The following is a 16,012-nucleotide window of genomic DNA, read 5'->3' as shown; positions in this document are numbered from 1 at the left end:
CTATCATATAAATGAAAGAATTGATTGATGAGTTGAAGTACTGAAATTGAAAGGACAAAGAGATGGCCAAACGTAGAAAAGAGACGTTGGTGGAGTCCATACTGGAACATTGTTCGGTAATCGGGTCATATCTGGAGCTGTAGATCTCGGATTTAGGTCTACTTTATATGGATGGAAAGGTGGGACATAGGCCTACAACTTTCATGAGGAGCCCAAGATTTAACAAGGCCGTTTTGAAGTCCAAATTGTAGCAACAACGAAGAAGTCCGAATCTGTCCTGCAGCCCAGACATTGTTCAGTGTTCAGCCCATATCTTGAGTTCTACAAGTCCAAATGATCTCCAATTTTTACCCTAGAAAGATGAGACAATTTCCTAGAACTTTCATGATTGAAGTCTGTTCAAATTATGACGTTATCAATGACATTTTTGGCAGACAAGAAGATAAGAATTGTCATCAAGTCAGTGCTCTTGCTCTCTCTTTATTTTTTGTAATGCTTAAGTTTTGCTTATATTAATTTCTTGCTTATGCTTTTCATTTCCTTTCCTTGTTTATTTATGTCTCTTTCTTTCATTATGTGTTGCTAAGTTAATTATGTCAAGGTGAAAAGGGTACACTAATGGTGTAAGAATAAGTATAATATAAACTTAACATAGACCTTAATGTTGGATACTAACATGCTTTATATTTGTTATCTTGTTCACTTTTAATACTTTACTTGTTAAATGGTTAATCTAGATTTATGTTGTATAACACTTGGTACAACAAATACTTGGCACTTTCATAGCCCATACTGTATGGTATAACCGACACCTGAGCTATGAAAGGAACTTGATTTGTTGTTAACATAAGTTATAATCATAAATGCCTGACAACATTTACAAGTATTAGCATTATTCGAATAAGATAACTAATGTAATCATGTTAACAATTTATAATCTGATTGGAACCTCCTTTGTGTGTGGTTTCCAATTGAATAAAAAGAGTTTATACTATACTTGTTTGAAATACCATTAGTGGATCCTCTAACCTTGGCATTTGTTGTTATCATTGTTTAATCCTTACGTTAATCTTCCATCTCAAAGTTCTCATCAACTTCTTCTTCTTCATCATCTTTATTATTATCATTATTAATAGTATTATTGGTATTATTATTATTATTATTATTATTATTATTATTATTATTATTATTATTGTTATTGTTATTATTGTTGTTATTGTTGTTGTATTATTGTTGTTTATAATTTATACAATTAACCTCCCTGTGGTTCGACCCCGGTCTTGCCGAGTTATTTATTACTTCGACACTCCTGCACTTGGGAGAAGACATCAATCTTTTGGTCGTGCCAGATTCCATAGGTAGTTCAAGGAAACTGGCCTCCGGAAACTACTGTAAATCTTTGAGCGCGATCCAACGGTCGGATCAAAAGTTATAGCCCTTTTCAGCTGTTATTCCGGTCTGGCGCCTCAAGACCTCCTCTTCAAGTAATAGGGCTTCCATAGGTAGTAAAAGGAAACGGGTCTCCAGAAATTACTGTAAATATTTGAGAGCGATCCAACGGTCGAGTAAAAAGTTATGGCCCTTTTCAGCTGTTATTCCAGTCTGGCGCGACAAGACCTCCTTTTCCACGAGTAGGGATTCCATAGGTGGTGAAAGGAAACAGGCCTCCAAAAACTACTGTAAATATTGAAGCGCGATCCAACGGTCGGATCAAAAGTTATGGCATTTTTCAGCTGTTATTCCGGTCTGGCGCCACAAGACCTCCTCTTCAACTAGTAGGGATTCCACAGGTAGTCCAAGGAATCGGGCCTCCGGATACTACTGTAAATATTTGAGCGCGATCCAACGGTGTGATCAAAAGTTATGGTGCTGTTCAGCTATTATTTCGGTCTCGCGCGACAAGACCTCCTCTTCAACGTGTAGGGATTCCACAGGTAGTCCAAGGAAACGGGCCTTCGGAAACTACTGTAATTATTTGAGCGCGATCCAACGGTCAGATCAAAAGTTATGGCGCTTTTCAGATGTTATTGTGGTCTGGCGTCACAAGACCTCCTCTTCAAATAGTTGGGCTTCCATAGGTAGTACAAGGAAACGGGCCTCCAGAAACCACTATAATTGTTTGAGCGCGATCCAACGGTCTGATGAAAAGTTATGGTGCTTTTTTGCTGTTATTCCTGTCTCGCGCAACAAAACCTCCTCTTCAACGAGTAGGGATTCCATAGGTGGTACAAGGAAACCGGACTCCAGAAACTACTGTTAATATTGGAGCGCGATCCAACGGTCAGATCAAAAGTTATGGTATTTTTCAGCTGTTATTCCAGTCTGGCGCCACAAGACCTCCTTCTCAAGTTATAGGGCTTCCATAGGCATTACAAGGAAACGAGTTTCCGGAAACTACTGTAAATATTTGAATGCGATCCAACGGTCTGATCAAAAGTTATGGCGCTTTTCAGCTGTTATTCCGGTCTCGCGCGACAAGACCTCCTCTTCAACGAGTAGGGATTCCATAGGTAGTTTAAGGAAACGGGCCTCCGGAAACTACTGTTAATCTTTGAGCACGATCCAACGATCGAATCAAAAGTTATGACGCTTTTCAGCTGTTATTCCGGTCTCGCGCGACAAGACCTTCTCTTCAATGAGTAGGGATTCCATAGGTAGTCCAAGGAAACGGGCCTTCGGAAACTACTGTTAAATTTTGAGCGCGATCCAATGGTCGGATTGATGTAACCATATTATTCGATAGTTTCACCCACATTTAACTAGTGTTTTATCCATGTTTTATATATAAAATATCTTGATATTCTTTGTTTTATGTTTTGAAGGCACTTTTGGATGAAAGATGCAAAAAGGAGTAAATTGGAGGTAATTGGTAGATTTGATGTTCAGTCGATGTTTTGTGCAGAGCGTGAGTTCTAGAGATCGAAATGAAGTGATTCCAGTGGCACTAAAAATCTAACATCCATACCTTTGTGGAAATGTAATGCAAGAAAAATAAAAGGAGAAAGATCATGGAAATCACATCCTGCAAAGTCAAATCTCGCATTCTGCCAGTGTTGACCTTTGTCCATTCAAAATTTAATATCTGGAGCTACAGAAGTCCAATTGATGCAAACTAAATTTTCTTGGATTTCTAATTCAAAGACCTATCCACGCTCCAAATTTCAGCCAAAAACAATGTCATATGAGGGAGATATGATTTTCCAAATATGACAACTGAATTCTGCCAGCAAACAGGTTTCGTGAAGTAACGAGTCCAAATTACATTCCGAAGCATCTTAACCGACATCCAAGTTCTTATATCAGCAATTTAGCTCCTCTAAGTCAAAGCTTGAAGATTTCATGCAAGGCTATTTCTTCTTTTTAGGGAAAATAGTTATTGAAGTACTTGAATGTAAACTGCCAACTTAAGGAAGGACTATTTTGTAAAATAGAGACTAGGGTTTCTTAGCATAGAAAAAAGAAAGAGAGAAGAGGCAGCAGCCAGCAGAAAAGAGGGAGAGCAGAAGGAGGCAGCAGCCAGCAGAGAATAAACACAAATTCTCTCCTCTACAAACCCAAAAAATCATGCTCTTTTCATTCTTTAGAAGTAGTTGTTCAATAGTTATGCAAGGCTAAGCTCTTTTCTTGGTTGCAAGGACACAACAAACCTTTGAATTTCAAGAACCGTGAGATTTATTCTTCCTTTTATTTTCAGTTTATGTTATGAATGAGTATGATTGTTTTCCTATGCATATTTCCTATGATTGTTGTTGATGATTGCTAGAGCGGACTCTAAGTTATTGTTGTGAACAATCTATTGCTAAGTTTAATATCAAAACCGGAGTTGTGATATATGAACTTGTGAAGCAACTAAGCTTGATAATTGTGGCGGAACTACGTTATTGAACTTAGGGAGAACATTTGAACAAAGTGACACAAGCTGCGGACAGCTTTGTATGTTAATCTTGATGAAATTATCTAGTTCTTAAAGCTACCATTAAATTGAATCATTAGTGCGGACACTTTGATTGTTTGTTGGTTAGGATTAGTTATACGGCGGATCCGTTAATTAATCAACGTTAAGAAAAGATAAAATTTCAGAACATAAACTGCAATTTTCGTTTCAAGGATCGGTTCTAATTTTCGTTGGTGGATGTGTGCTTGCGACCAAGATTTGTTTTCTTGATAAGTTTCGATTTTAATTGATTTTGTTTGCTAGTTTAATTGCTGCCATAGTTTAGAAAATCACAAACCAAACCCCCCAATTACATAACGTACAACATAAAAATCTGACTTGAAACTTCCTCGTGGGATCGACCCCTTGCTTGCTCTATACTATCTTGTGTGTTGTGTTTGAAGCTAGGGTAATTAATTTGTGCGACCGTGACATCGCAACAAATTTTGGCGTCGTTGCCGGGGAAGTAATTTTAGTTGATTCTTGTGCTTGTACTGTTATTTTTAGTTTATGTGATTGTTATTTATATTTCTGAAAAAAAAAACAGAATTTTTGCTTGCGGCGGTACTGTTCACTTGCGGTAGCGGTACTGTTCAAAACAGAGTTTTTGGTGGAATTAGGTATCGGCCTTTTGTTTCCTGAAGGGAAATGACGTTCTGAACAGGACTCATGATAAATCACTAGCCCCACCCTATTGAGGCCAAATTCCGCTGTTTTCTAGTGTTTTTAGGCAGTTTTAGTTTTCTACCGTAGGGTTTTCGTACAATTTGCATTGTTTTCGATCTCTTGTGTGGTTACTTTCTTTTGAGTTTTCTTAGCAATTTATGCCTGTGACCCGTTCTACTAATCAAATTCAAGTGCAGGTTGATCTTGAAATAGAAAGCACTTTACGCAAGTTAAGAAAGGAAGCTCGCCTCAACACCATGGCTATTGCACGACAACAAACACTCAAGGAGCTTGCTGCTCCTAACGTGGAAAATCAACCATTGTGCATAAACATTGACAATAATGTAAACTTTGAGCTCAAATCTGTTATCAACATTTAATGGTGTTGCAGGAGAAGATCCTCATACTCATCTCAAGGAGTTCCATATGGTTTGTGTTGGCATGAAACCGAATGTAGTCGATGAAGAATAAGTTAAGTTGAAAGCTTTCCCTTTCTCTTTGAAGGGGGCAGCAAAGGCATGGCTTTTCTCTATTCTCCCAGGATCTATTGGAACTTGGAATGCTATGAAGAAGATTTTCCTTGAGAAGTATTTCCCAGCATCTCGAGTTGCCAACATAAGAAAAGAAATATATGGGATTCGGCAATCTCATGGAGAGACACTCTCCGAATATTGGGAAAGATTCGAGCAACTCTGCATTCAATGTCCTCATCATCAAATACCCGATCAGCTGCTCATTCAATATTTCTATGAAGGATTGATGCCTACTGACCGTAGTATCATTGATGCTGCAAGTGGAGGCGCATTGGTGGATAAGACACCCGAGGTTGCACGCCAATTGATCTCAAACATGGCAGCCAACTCAAAACAATTTGGCACTCGTGGAGACTTCTCCAACAAACAAGTAAATGAGGTAAGTATTTCTAACCTTGAAAGTAAAGTTAATGATCTTACTTCTCTTGTGCGTTCTTTGGCTTGTGGAAATGTGCAGCAGGTGAAAGTTTGTAGCATATGCTCCTTACAAGGACATGCTTCGGATATGTGCCCAACAATGCAAGAAGACTACATTGAACAAGCTCATGCAATTGATGGAACATTCAACGGACAGCCCCAGCGTAAATATGATCCCTTTTCCAACACGTACAATCCCGGATGGAGAGATCATCCCAACTTACGCTACGACAACCCATCCCAACAAGGCAATCAAGGCCGACAGTTCCATCCCCATGGATTTCAGCCCCAACAAAATTATCAAGCAAGACAACCCCCTCCATTCACAAACTCCAATGTTATGGGGTCATCATCCAATGATGATCTTCGTGAGATGATGAAGACTTTGGCTTCTAATACTGTTACCTTGCAACAAAATGTCATGTCTTTTCAACAGGAAACAAGGTCAAGTATTCACAACTTGGAAAAGCAAATGGGGCAAGTAGCTTCAAGTGTAGGGAAATTGGAAGCACAAATGAATGGAAAGTTACCCTCCCAAGCATTAAATCCAAAAGAGAATGTTAGTGCAATCATGCTGCGAAGTGGGAAAGAACTTGAAGAGAAAAGGTTGAAACAAATTGAGATGGAGGAAGAAGAAGAGATAGAAACTGAATTGAGTACAAAGAAGGAACATCCTCCTCCTCCACAAACTGAAATAAAGACCAACACTCCAAAGGTAACTCCTCACTCAATTAATTCCAGTTTTAAAACAATTCCACCCTTTCCTGTGAGTTCTTCTAGGTCAAAGAAAGAAGACAAAGAAAAAGAGATTTTAGAGGTTTTCAAGAAAGTAGAACTCAACATTCCTTTGCTTGATGTTATCAAGCAAATTCCCAAGTATGCCAAATTCTTGAAGGAGTTGTGTACTACCAAGAGAGCTTTCAAACTAAAAGGTCATGAAACGGTAAGTATGGGTGAAGTTGTATCTGCCGTTGTTCAATAGAATCTGCCTTTGAAACAAAAAGACCCAGGTGCGTTTACTATCCCATGTGTTATTGGTAATGCTAGTTTTAAAAGAGCTTTATGCGATTTAGGTGCATCCATTAGTGTTATGCCCAAACATGTTTATGATTCTCTTAGTCTTGAGCCTTTGAATAAAACTAGCATTGTAATACAACTTGCGGATCGTAGTTTTGTTTACCCACTTGGTGTGATAGAAGATGTCCTAGTCAAGATTGATAGTTTGGTTATTCCATGTGATTTTTATATTCTTGATATGGAACATGATTCTTGTGATTCATCAACCAGCACTCCTATATTGTTTGGGAGACCATTCTTGAAAACCGCCAACGCAAAGATTGATTGTGGTAAGGATACCTTGTCTATGGAGGTAGGAGATGAAAAAATTGAATTCAATTTTCATGATGCAATGAAATATCCTTATAGCAATGTTTATTCTATCACATGCTATGACCAAATTGATAAGTGTGTGCAGCAAGTTTGTGATTTTTATTGCGAAGACGGATTAAGCATAGCTTTGAGCTATGGCTATGATTTCACCAAGATAGAAGAGATGGAGAGGCACGTGTGTGTTCCCCAAAACGTGCACGAATCAGTATTGGCCTTATAAGCTTTGCAAACCATTCCCCATGGTAATGTCTTTGTTGATTTAGTACTCTCACATAAAAAGCTTTTGCCATCTATTTTACAGGCCCCCGAGTTAGAATTAAAACCTTTGCCCGATAATTTGAAATATGTATTCATTGGCGACAACAATACACTTCCCGTTATCATAGCAAAAGGTTTGACAAGTATGCAAGAGGAAAAACTTGTGAAGTTGTTGTGTGATCACAAGACGGCCATTGGATGGACTTTAGCTGACATCAAGGGCATTAGTCCCTCAATGTGTATGCATCATATACTATTGGAGGACAACACAAAACCAACAAGGGAAATGCAAAGGAGGTTGGACCCGCCTATGATGGAGGTAGTGAAAGCTGAAATTTTAAAACTGTTAGATGCAGGAGTCATTTACCCCATCACTGACAGTAAATGGGTCGCGCCAATCCATGTGGTGCCCAAAAAGACCGGAATCATGTTGGTGAAAAACAAAAATGATGAGCTCATTCCTACTCGCATCTCGAGTGGATGGAGAATGTGTGTTGATTACAAAAAGCTCAATCTTTCTACACGCAAAGATCATTTCCCATTACCATTCATGGATCAAATGCTTGAACGCCTAGCAGGTAAGTCTTTTTATTGCTTTCTTGATGGATATAGTGGATACAATCAGATTGTTATTAATCCTGAGGATCAAGAAAAGACTACATTTACATGTCCATTTGGTACATATGCATATAGGAGAATGCCTTTTGGTCTCTGTAATGCTCCTGCAACTTTTCAAAGATGCATGATGAGTATTTTTTCTGACTATGTTGAAAGAATAATCGAGGTTTTTATGGGATGATTTCACGGTGTATGGTGATTCTTTTGATAAATGTCTAGAAAATTTATCTTTAATCTTGAAAAGGTGCATTGAAACTAACCTTGTCTTGAACTATAAAAAGTGTTATTTTATGGTAGAACAAGGAATAGTTCTTGGGCATGTTGTGTCTTCACGTGGATTAGAGGTTGATAAAGCTAAGATAGATGTTATTTCATCATTGTCTTACCCCTCATGCGTGAGGGAAGTTCGTTCTTTTCTAGGCCATGCAGGTTTCTATCGACGCTTTATCAAAGATTTCTCGAAGATTACAACACCCTTGTGCAAACTATTAGCCAAAGAAGTGGATTTTGTGTTTGATCAAGTATGTAAAGATGCCCATGATGAGCTTAAGAGACGTGTCACATCTGCCCCTATCATCCAACCACCAAATTGGGATGAACCTTTTGAGATAATGTGTGATGCGAGTGACTATGCGATATGAGCTGTGCTTGGGCAAAGAATTGGGAAGAATTTGCATGTTATCGCCTATGCTTCTCGCATGTTGGATAGAGCACAATGCAATTACCATACAAGAAGCATATTGGATGGAGCACAATGCAATTACCATACAACTGAAAAGGAACTTTTTGCAGTGGTGTTTGCTCTTGAAAAATTCAGGTCATATCTACTTGGTACAAAAGTCATTGTTTTTACTGACCATGCAGCTCTCAAGTATCTTTTGAAGAAGAAGGAGTCCAAACCAAGACTGATTAGGTGGATCTTGCTTTTACAAGAATTCGATCTTGAGATCAAAGACAAAAAAGGTGCCGAAAACCATGTGGCTGATCACTTGAGCCGACTGAGGACCGAGGATATACAGATCGAAACAATAAGAGAGACATTCCTTGATGAGCAGTTGTATATGTTGCATTCCTCTACAAGACCATGGTATGCTAATTTGGTAAACTATTTAGTCACCAAAGAATTCCCTCCAGGTTTGTCTAAACCCCAAAAAGATAAGTTACGAGCTGATGCTAAATATTATTTTTGGGACGATCCTTACCTTTGGAAATTTTGTGCGGATCAAGTAGTTAGGAGGTGTGTACCACAAGATGAATTTCATTCCATTCTCACTTTTTGTCATTCTCATTCTTGTGGTGGGCATTTTGGAGCAAAAAGAACAGCCCACAAGGTACTTGAAAGTGGTTTCTATTGGCCTTCTATTTTTAAAGATGCATATCACTTCTACAAATCATGTGAAAAATGCCAAAGAACAGGTAATATCACTCATAAGAATCAAATGCCTTTAACAAATATTCTTGTAAGTGAAATTTTTGATGTTTGGGGTATTGACTTTATGGGTCCATTTCCTTCTTCATTTGGCAATCTTTATATTCTTCTTGCTGTTGATTATGTGTCCAAATGGATTGAGGCGAAAGCCACACGAACTAACGATGCTAAGGTTGTTTTAGATTTTGTCAGGACTCACATATTTGACAGGTTTGGAATCCCTAAAGCTATCATTAGTGATCGTGGCACTCATTTCTGTAATCGTTCCATGGAAGCATTGCTACGCAAATATCATGTGACTTATCGAACTTCCACAACATATCATCCTCAAACAAATGGCCAAGCTGAAATTTCAAATCGAGAAATCAAGTCCATTTTGGAGAAAACAATGCAACCTAACCGATGAGATTGGAGTCTACGTCTTGGAAATGCACTTTGGGCTTATCGGACTGCTTATAAATCACCTATAGGAATGTCACCTTATAGAATGATTTATGGGAAAGCATGTCATCTACCGGTGGAGCTTGAACACAAAGCTTTTTGGGCCATTAAACAATGTAACATGGATTATGATGCTGCTGGGATTGCAAGAAAACTACAACTGCAAGAGTTGGAAGAAATTCGAAATGATGCTTACGAGAACGCAAGGATTTACAAAGAAAAGACTAAGAATCTTCATGACCAAATGCTTACAAGAAAGGAGTTTCATGTTGGAGACAAAGTCCTTCTTTATCATTCGCGTTTGAAACTTTTTCCTGGAAAATTGCGCTCTCGTTGGATTGGACCCTTTGTTGTTTCTAATGTTTTTCCTTATGGTGCAGTTGAAATTACAAGTTTAGAAACCAACAAAGTACTCAAGGTCAATGGGCATCGTTTAAAACCTTTCTATGAAGGTTGGATGACAGAACTCACCGCTTCTGTAGAGTTAGCTGAACCAATCTATGAAGAATGAGCATGCCACATGTCAAGCCAATGACATAAAACAAAAGCGCTTACTGGGAGGCAACCCAGCACAAAAAAAAATCAAATTTGCTTTCTTTTTCCTTATCTTTTATTTTTTCACATTTTAATTTATTTTCTGTCATTCTCTTCTGTTCCTTTGCTTTTATTTCAACATTGAGGACAATGTTGTGTTTTAAGTGTGGGGGTATTGGGAGAATGTTGGTTTTCTAATTTTGGTTTTCTTTGTTATTTTTCAAAAAAAAAAAATTATGTTTGATCTTTTGAACTCCCATTGGTTTTTGAGAATATGAGTATCATGTATGAGAATTAGTTGAGATAGATGAAGATATAAATCAAATAAAGGAGTATGCATGTAAATTTTAAGGTTTAATTGGTTTAGGGATTGACTTTGAGAATATGTCATGTTGACTTTATAGTGTTATATCAATGCAAGCTTTTGAGCCTTCAACATTATATTCTTTGATTGTGCATTCTTTCAATGATATGTATCTCTAGAACTTGCTTCATATCTTGTTGAGATTACATTCGCATTACATATATACATGAAGATGATAAAGGCATTAGAAATTTTAACCACTTGAGCCAAAAAGCCAACCTAAAGCATATTATCCTTAGTGAGCCCCTTTTGAGCTTGTTTATCTTTTCTTTGCTTTATCCATGTATAAGCCTTAACTTTTTATATGTTTTCCTTTTCCCTTGGCCAAGGATTAGTAGAGCATATACTTATGATATCTCATGGAATTATGGTTGGAAATTATGTGAAAAGAAAGAAGAAGTGATGCTTGATGAAAAGATGGGCAAAGTTGCCAAAGGTAAAAAAAAAAAAAAAAAAAAAAAAGAACAAAGAAAAAGAAAAAAAGTGTTCCTTTATGTTCTTAAGATTTTATGTTGAAAAAGCTTGAAATCAAAAGAAGCTAAGCATTGGTGATTAAAGATGGAAAATTTATGTGCTTTGATGAAATATCTTGTTTGAAATATCATTTTTTTAGAATGGTCTACTTTCTTTGGTTTGAACCTTTTCTTTTACTCTCTTTTACCTCACCTTAACCTTAGCCCCATTACAACCAGAAAATAAGACCTTTTGATTAATGCATTGTTTGTAATATGTTAGTAATGGAGATGAGATTGAAGAGCAAGCTTATGGTAGAACATATTCATTGATTGAATTTGAGAGATTTAAACATATAAGCCTTAAACACGTGAGTGTTGGAGCGTATATCAATGAGAGGACCTATCACTTTGGCATGGCATAGATTTCATTTAAATCCCGACGATTAATTGACTTTTGAAGTTTGCATGTAAATGAATTCATGAGAATTATATTATTTATCATTCTTGATTGTATTCTTGTTTATAATTTATATATTCTTGGACATTGATGTGAGATTAAGAGATTGATCATAGTTATTTTCAATTTGATTTTATTTATCCTTTCTCGAGGACGAGCAAGAGCTAAGTGTGGGGGTATTTGATGTAACCATATTATTCGATAGTTTCACCCACATTTAACTAGTGTTTTATCCATGTTTTATATATAAAATATCTTGATATTCTTTGTTTTATGTTTTGAAGGCACTTTTGGATGAAAGATGCAAAAAGGAGTAAATTGGAGGTAATTGGCAGATTTGATGTTCAGTCGATGTTTTGTGCAGAGCGTGAGTTCTAGAGATCGAAATGAAGTGATTCCAGTGGCACTAAAAATCTAACATCCATACCTTTGTGGAAATGTAATGCAAGAAAAATAAAAGGAGAAAGATCATGGAAATCACATCCTGCAAAGTCAAATCTCGCATTCTGCCAGTGTTGACCTTTGTCCATTCAAAATTTATTATCTGGAGCTACAGAAGTCCAATTGATGCAAACTAAATTTTCTTGGATTTCTAATTCAAAGACCTATCCACGCTCCAAATTTCAGCCAAAAACAATGTCATATGAGGGAGATATGATTTTCCAAATATGACAACTGAATTCTGCCAGCAAACAGGTTTCGTGAAGTAACGAGTCCAAATTACATTCCGAAGCATCTTAACCGACATCCAAGTTCTTATATCAGCAATTTAGCTCCTCTAAGTCAAAGCTTGAAGATTTCATGCAAGGCTATTTCTTCTTTTTAGGGAAAATAGTTATTGAAGTACTTGAATGTAAACTGCCAACTTAAGGAAGGACTATTTTGTAAAATAGAGACTAGGGTTTCTTAGCATAGAAAAAAGAAAGAGAGAAGAGGCAGCAGCCAGCAGAAAAGAGGGAGAGCAGAAGGAGGCAGCAGCCAGCAGAGAATAAACACAAATTCTCTCCTCTACAAACCCAAAAAATCATGCTCTTTTCATTCTTTAGAAGTAGTTGTTCAATAGTTATGCAAGGCTAAGCTCTTTTCTTGGTTGCAAGGACACAACAAACCTTTGAATTTCAAGAACCGTGAGATTTATTCTTCCTTTTATTTTCAGTTTATGTTATGAATGAGTATGATTGTTTTCCTATGCATATTTCCTATGATTGTTGTTGATGATTGCTAGAGCGGACTCTAAGTTATTGTTGTGAACAATCTATTGCTAAGTTTAATATCAAAACCGGAGTTGTGATATATGAACTTGTGAAGCAACTAAGCTTGATAATTGTGGCGGAACTACGTTATTGAACTTAGGGAGAACATTTGAACAAAGTGACACAAGCTGCGGACAGCTTTGTATGTTAATCTTGATGAAATTATCTAGTTCTTAAAGCTACCATTAAATTGAATCATTAGTGCAGACACTTTGATTGTTTGTTGGTTAGGATTAGTTATACGGCGGATCCGTTAATTAATCAACGTTAAGAAAAGATAAAATTTCAGAACATAAACTGCAATTTTCGTTTCAAGGATCGGTTCTAATTTTCGTTGGTGGATGTGTGCTTGCGACCAAGATTTGTTTTCTTGATAAGTTTCGATTTTAATTGATTTTGTTTGCTAGTTTAATTGCTGCCATAGTTTAGAAAATCACAAACCAAACCCCCCAATTACATAACGTACAACATAAAAATCTGACTTGAAACTTCCTCGTGGGATCGACCCCTTGCTTGCTCTATACTATCTTGTGTGTTGTGTTTGAAGCTAGGGTAATTAATTTGTGCGACCGTGACATCGCAACAAATTTTGGCGTCGTTGCCGGGGAAGTAATTTTAGTTGATTCTTGTGCTTGTACTGTTATTTTTAGTTTATGTGATTGTTATTTATATTTCTGAAAAAAAAAACAGAATTTTTGCTTGCGGCGGTACTGTTCACTTGCGGTAGCGGTACTGTTCAAAACAGAGTTTTTGGTGGAATTAGGTATCGGCCTTTTGTTTCCTGAAGGGAAATGACGTTCTGAACAGGACTCATGATAAATCACTAGCCCCACCCTATTGAGGCCAAATTCCGCTGTTTTCTAGTGTTTTTAGGCAGTTTTAGTTTTCTACCGTAGGGTTTTCGTACAATTTGCATTGTTTTCGATCTCTTGTGTGGTTACTTTCTTTTGAGTTTTCTTAGCAATTTATGCCTGTGACCCGTTCTACTAATCAAATTCAAGTGCAGGTTGATCTTGAAATAGAAAGCACTTTACGCAAGTTAAGAAAGGAAGCTCGCCTCAACACCATGGCTATTGCACGACAACAAACACTCAAGGAGCTTGCTGCTCCTAACGTGGAAAATCAACCATTGTGCATAAACATTGACAATAATGTAAACTTTGAGCTCAAATCTGTTATCAACATTTAATGGTGTTGCAGGAGAAGATCCTCATACTCATCTCAAGGAGTTCCATATGGTTTGTGTTGGCATGAAACCGAATGTAGTCGATGAAGAATAAGTTAAGTTGAAAGCTTTCCCTTTCTCTTTGAAGGGGGCAGCAAAGGCATGGCTTTTCTCTATTCTCCCAGGATCTATTGGAACTTGGAATGCTATGAAGAAGATTTTCCTTGAGAAGTATTTCCCAGCATCTCGAGTTGCCAACATAAGAAAAGAAATATATGGGATTCGGCAATCTCATGGAGAGACACTCTCCGAATATTGGGAAAGATTCGAGCAACTCTGCATTCAATGTCCTCATCATCAAATACCCGATCAGCTGCTCATTCAATATTTCTATGAAGGATTGATGCCTACTGACCGTAGTATCATTGATGCTGCAAGTGGAGGCGCATTGGTGGATAAGACACCCGAGGTTGCACGCCAATTGATCTCAAACATGGCAGCCAACTCAAAACAATTTGGCACTCGTGGAGACTTCTCCAACAAACAAGTAAATGAGGTAAGTATTTCTAACCTTGAAAGTAAAGTTAATGATCTTACTTCTCTTGTGCGTTCTTTGGCTTGTGGAAATGTGCAGCAGGTGAAAGTTTGTAGCATATGCTCCTTACAAGGACATGCTTCGGATATGTGCCCAACAATGCAAGAAGACTACATTGAACAAGCTCATGCAATTGATGGAACATTCAACGGACAGCCCCAGCGTAAATATGATCCCTTTTCCAACACGTACAATCCCGGATGGAGAGATCATCCCAACTTACGCTACGACAACCCATCCCAACAAGGCAATCAAGGCCGACAGTTCCATCCCCATGGATTTCAGCCCCAACAAAATTATCAAGCAAGACAACCCCCTCCATTCACAAACTCCAATGTTATGGGGTCATCATCCAATGATGATCTTCGTGAGATGATGAAGACTTTGGCTTCTAATACTGTTACCTTGCAACAAAATGTCATGTCTTTTCAACAGGAAACAAGGTCAAGTATTCACAACTTGGAAAAGCAAATGGGGCAAGTAGCTTCAAGTGTAGGGAAATTGGAAGCACAAATGAATGGAAAGTTACCCTCCCAAGCATTAAATCCAAAAGAGAATGTTAGTGCAATCATGCTGCGAAGTGGGAAAGAACTTGAAGAGAAAAGGTTGAAACAAATTGAGATGGAGGAAGAAGAAGAGATAGAAACTGAATTGAGTACAAAGAAGGAACATCCTCCTCCTCCACAAACTGAAATAAAGACCAACACTCCAAAGGTAACTCCTCACTCAATTAATTCCAGTTTTAAAACAATTCCACCCTTTCCTGTGAGTTCTTCTAGGTCAAAGAAAGAAGACAAAGAAAAAGAGATTTTAGAGGTTTTCAAGAAAGTAGAACTCAACATTCCTTTGCTTGATGTTATCAAGCAAATTCCCAAGTATGCCAAATTCTTGAAGGAGTTGTGTACTACCAAGAGAGCTTTCAAACTAAAAGGTCATGAAACGGTAAGTATGGGTGAAGTTGTATCTGCCGTTGTTCAATAGAATCTGCCTTTGAAACAAAAAGACCCAGGTGCGTTTACTATCCCATGTGTTATTGGTAATGCTAGTTTTAAAAGAGCTTTATGCGATTTAGGTGCATCCATTAGTGTTATGCCCAAACATGTTTATGATTCTCTTAGTCTTGAGCCTTTGAATAAAACTAGCATTGTAATACAACTTGCGGATCGTAGTTTTGTTTACCCACTTGGTGTGATAGAAGATGTCCTAGTCAAGATTGATAGTTTGGTTATTCCATGTGATTTTTATATTCTTGATATGGAACATGATTCTTGTGATTCATCAACCAGCACTCCTATATTGTTTGGGAGACCATTCTTGAAAACCGCCAACGCAAAGATTGATTGTGGTAAGGATACCTTGTCTATGGAGGTAGGAGATGAAAAAATTGAATTCAATTTTCATGATGCAATGAAATATCCTTATAGCAATGTTTATTCTATCACATGCTATGACCAAATTGATAAGTGTGTGCAGCAAGTTTGTGATTTTTATTGCGAAGACGGAT

General features: G+C 37.5%; 2 non-coding genes across 2 annotated transcripts; both read right to left on the bottom strand.

Moving 5' to 3' along the window:
• Positions 1 to 5,212: 5,212 nt before the first annotated feature.
• On the bottom strand, positions 5,213 to 5,319 carry LOC112324572 (small nucleolar RNA R71). The gene has a single exon (XR_002978536.1). It is a non-coding gene; the product is annotated as a small nucleolar RNA R71 (small nucleolar RNA).
• An 8,850-nt stretch (positions 5,320 to 14,169) lies between these two features.
• On the bottom strand, positions 14,170 to 14,276 carry LOC127904460 (small nucleolar RNA R71). The gene has a single exon (XR_008057667.1). It is a non-coding gene; the product is annotated as a small nucleolar RNA R71 (small nucleolar RNA).
• Positions 14,277 to 16,012: the final 1,736 nt, after the last annotated feature.

Source organism: Populus trichocarpa, chromosome 16, assembly GCF_000002775.5.
Source record: "Populus trichocarpa isolate Nisqually-1 chromosome 16, P.trichocarpa_v4.1, whole genome shotgun sequence".
Classification (NCBI taxonomy): Eukaryota; Viridiplantae; Streptophyta; class Magnoliopsida; order Malpighiales; family Salicaceae; genus Populus; species Populus trichocarpa.
This window is presented reverse-complemented; position numbering and strand designations above follow the sequence as displayed.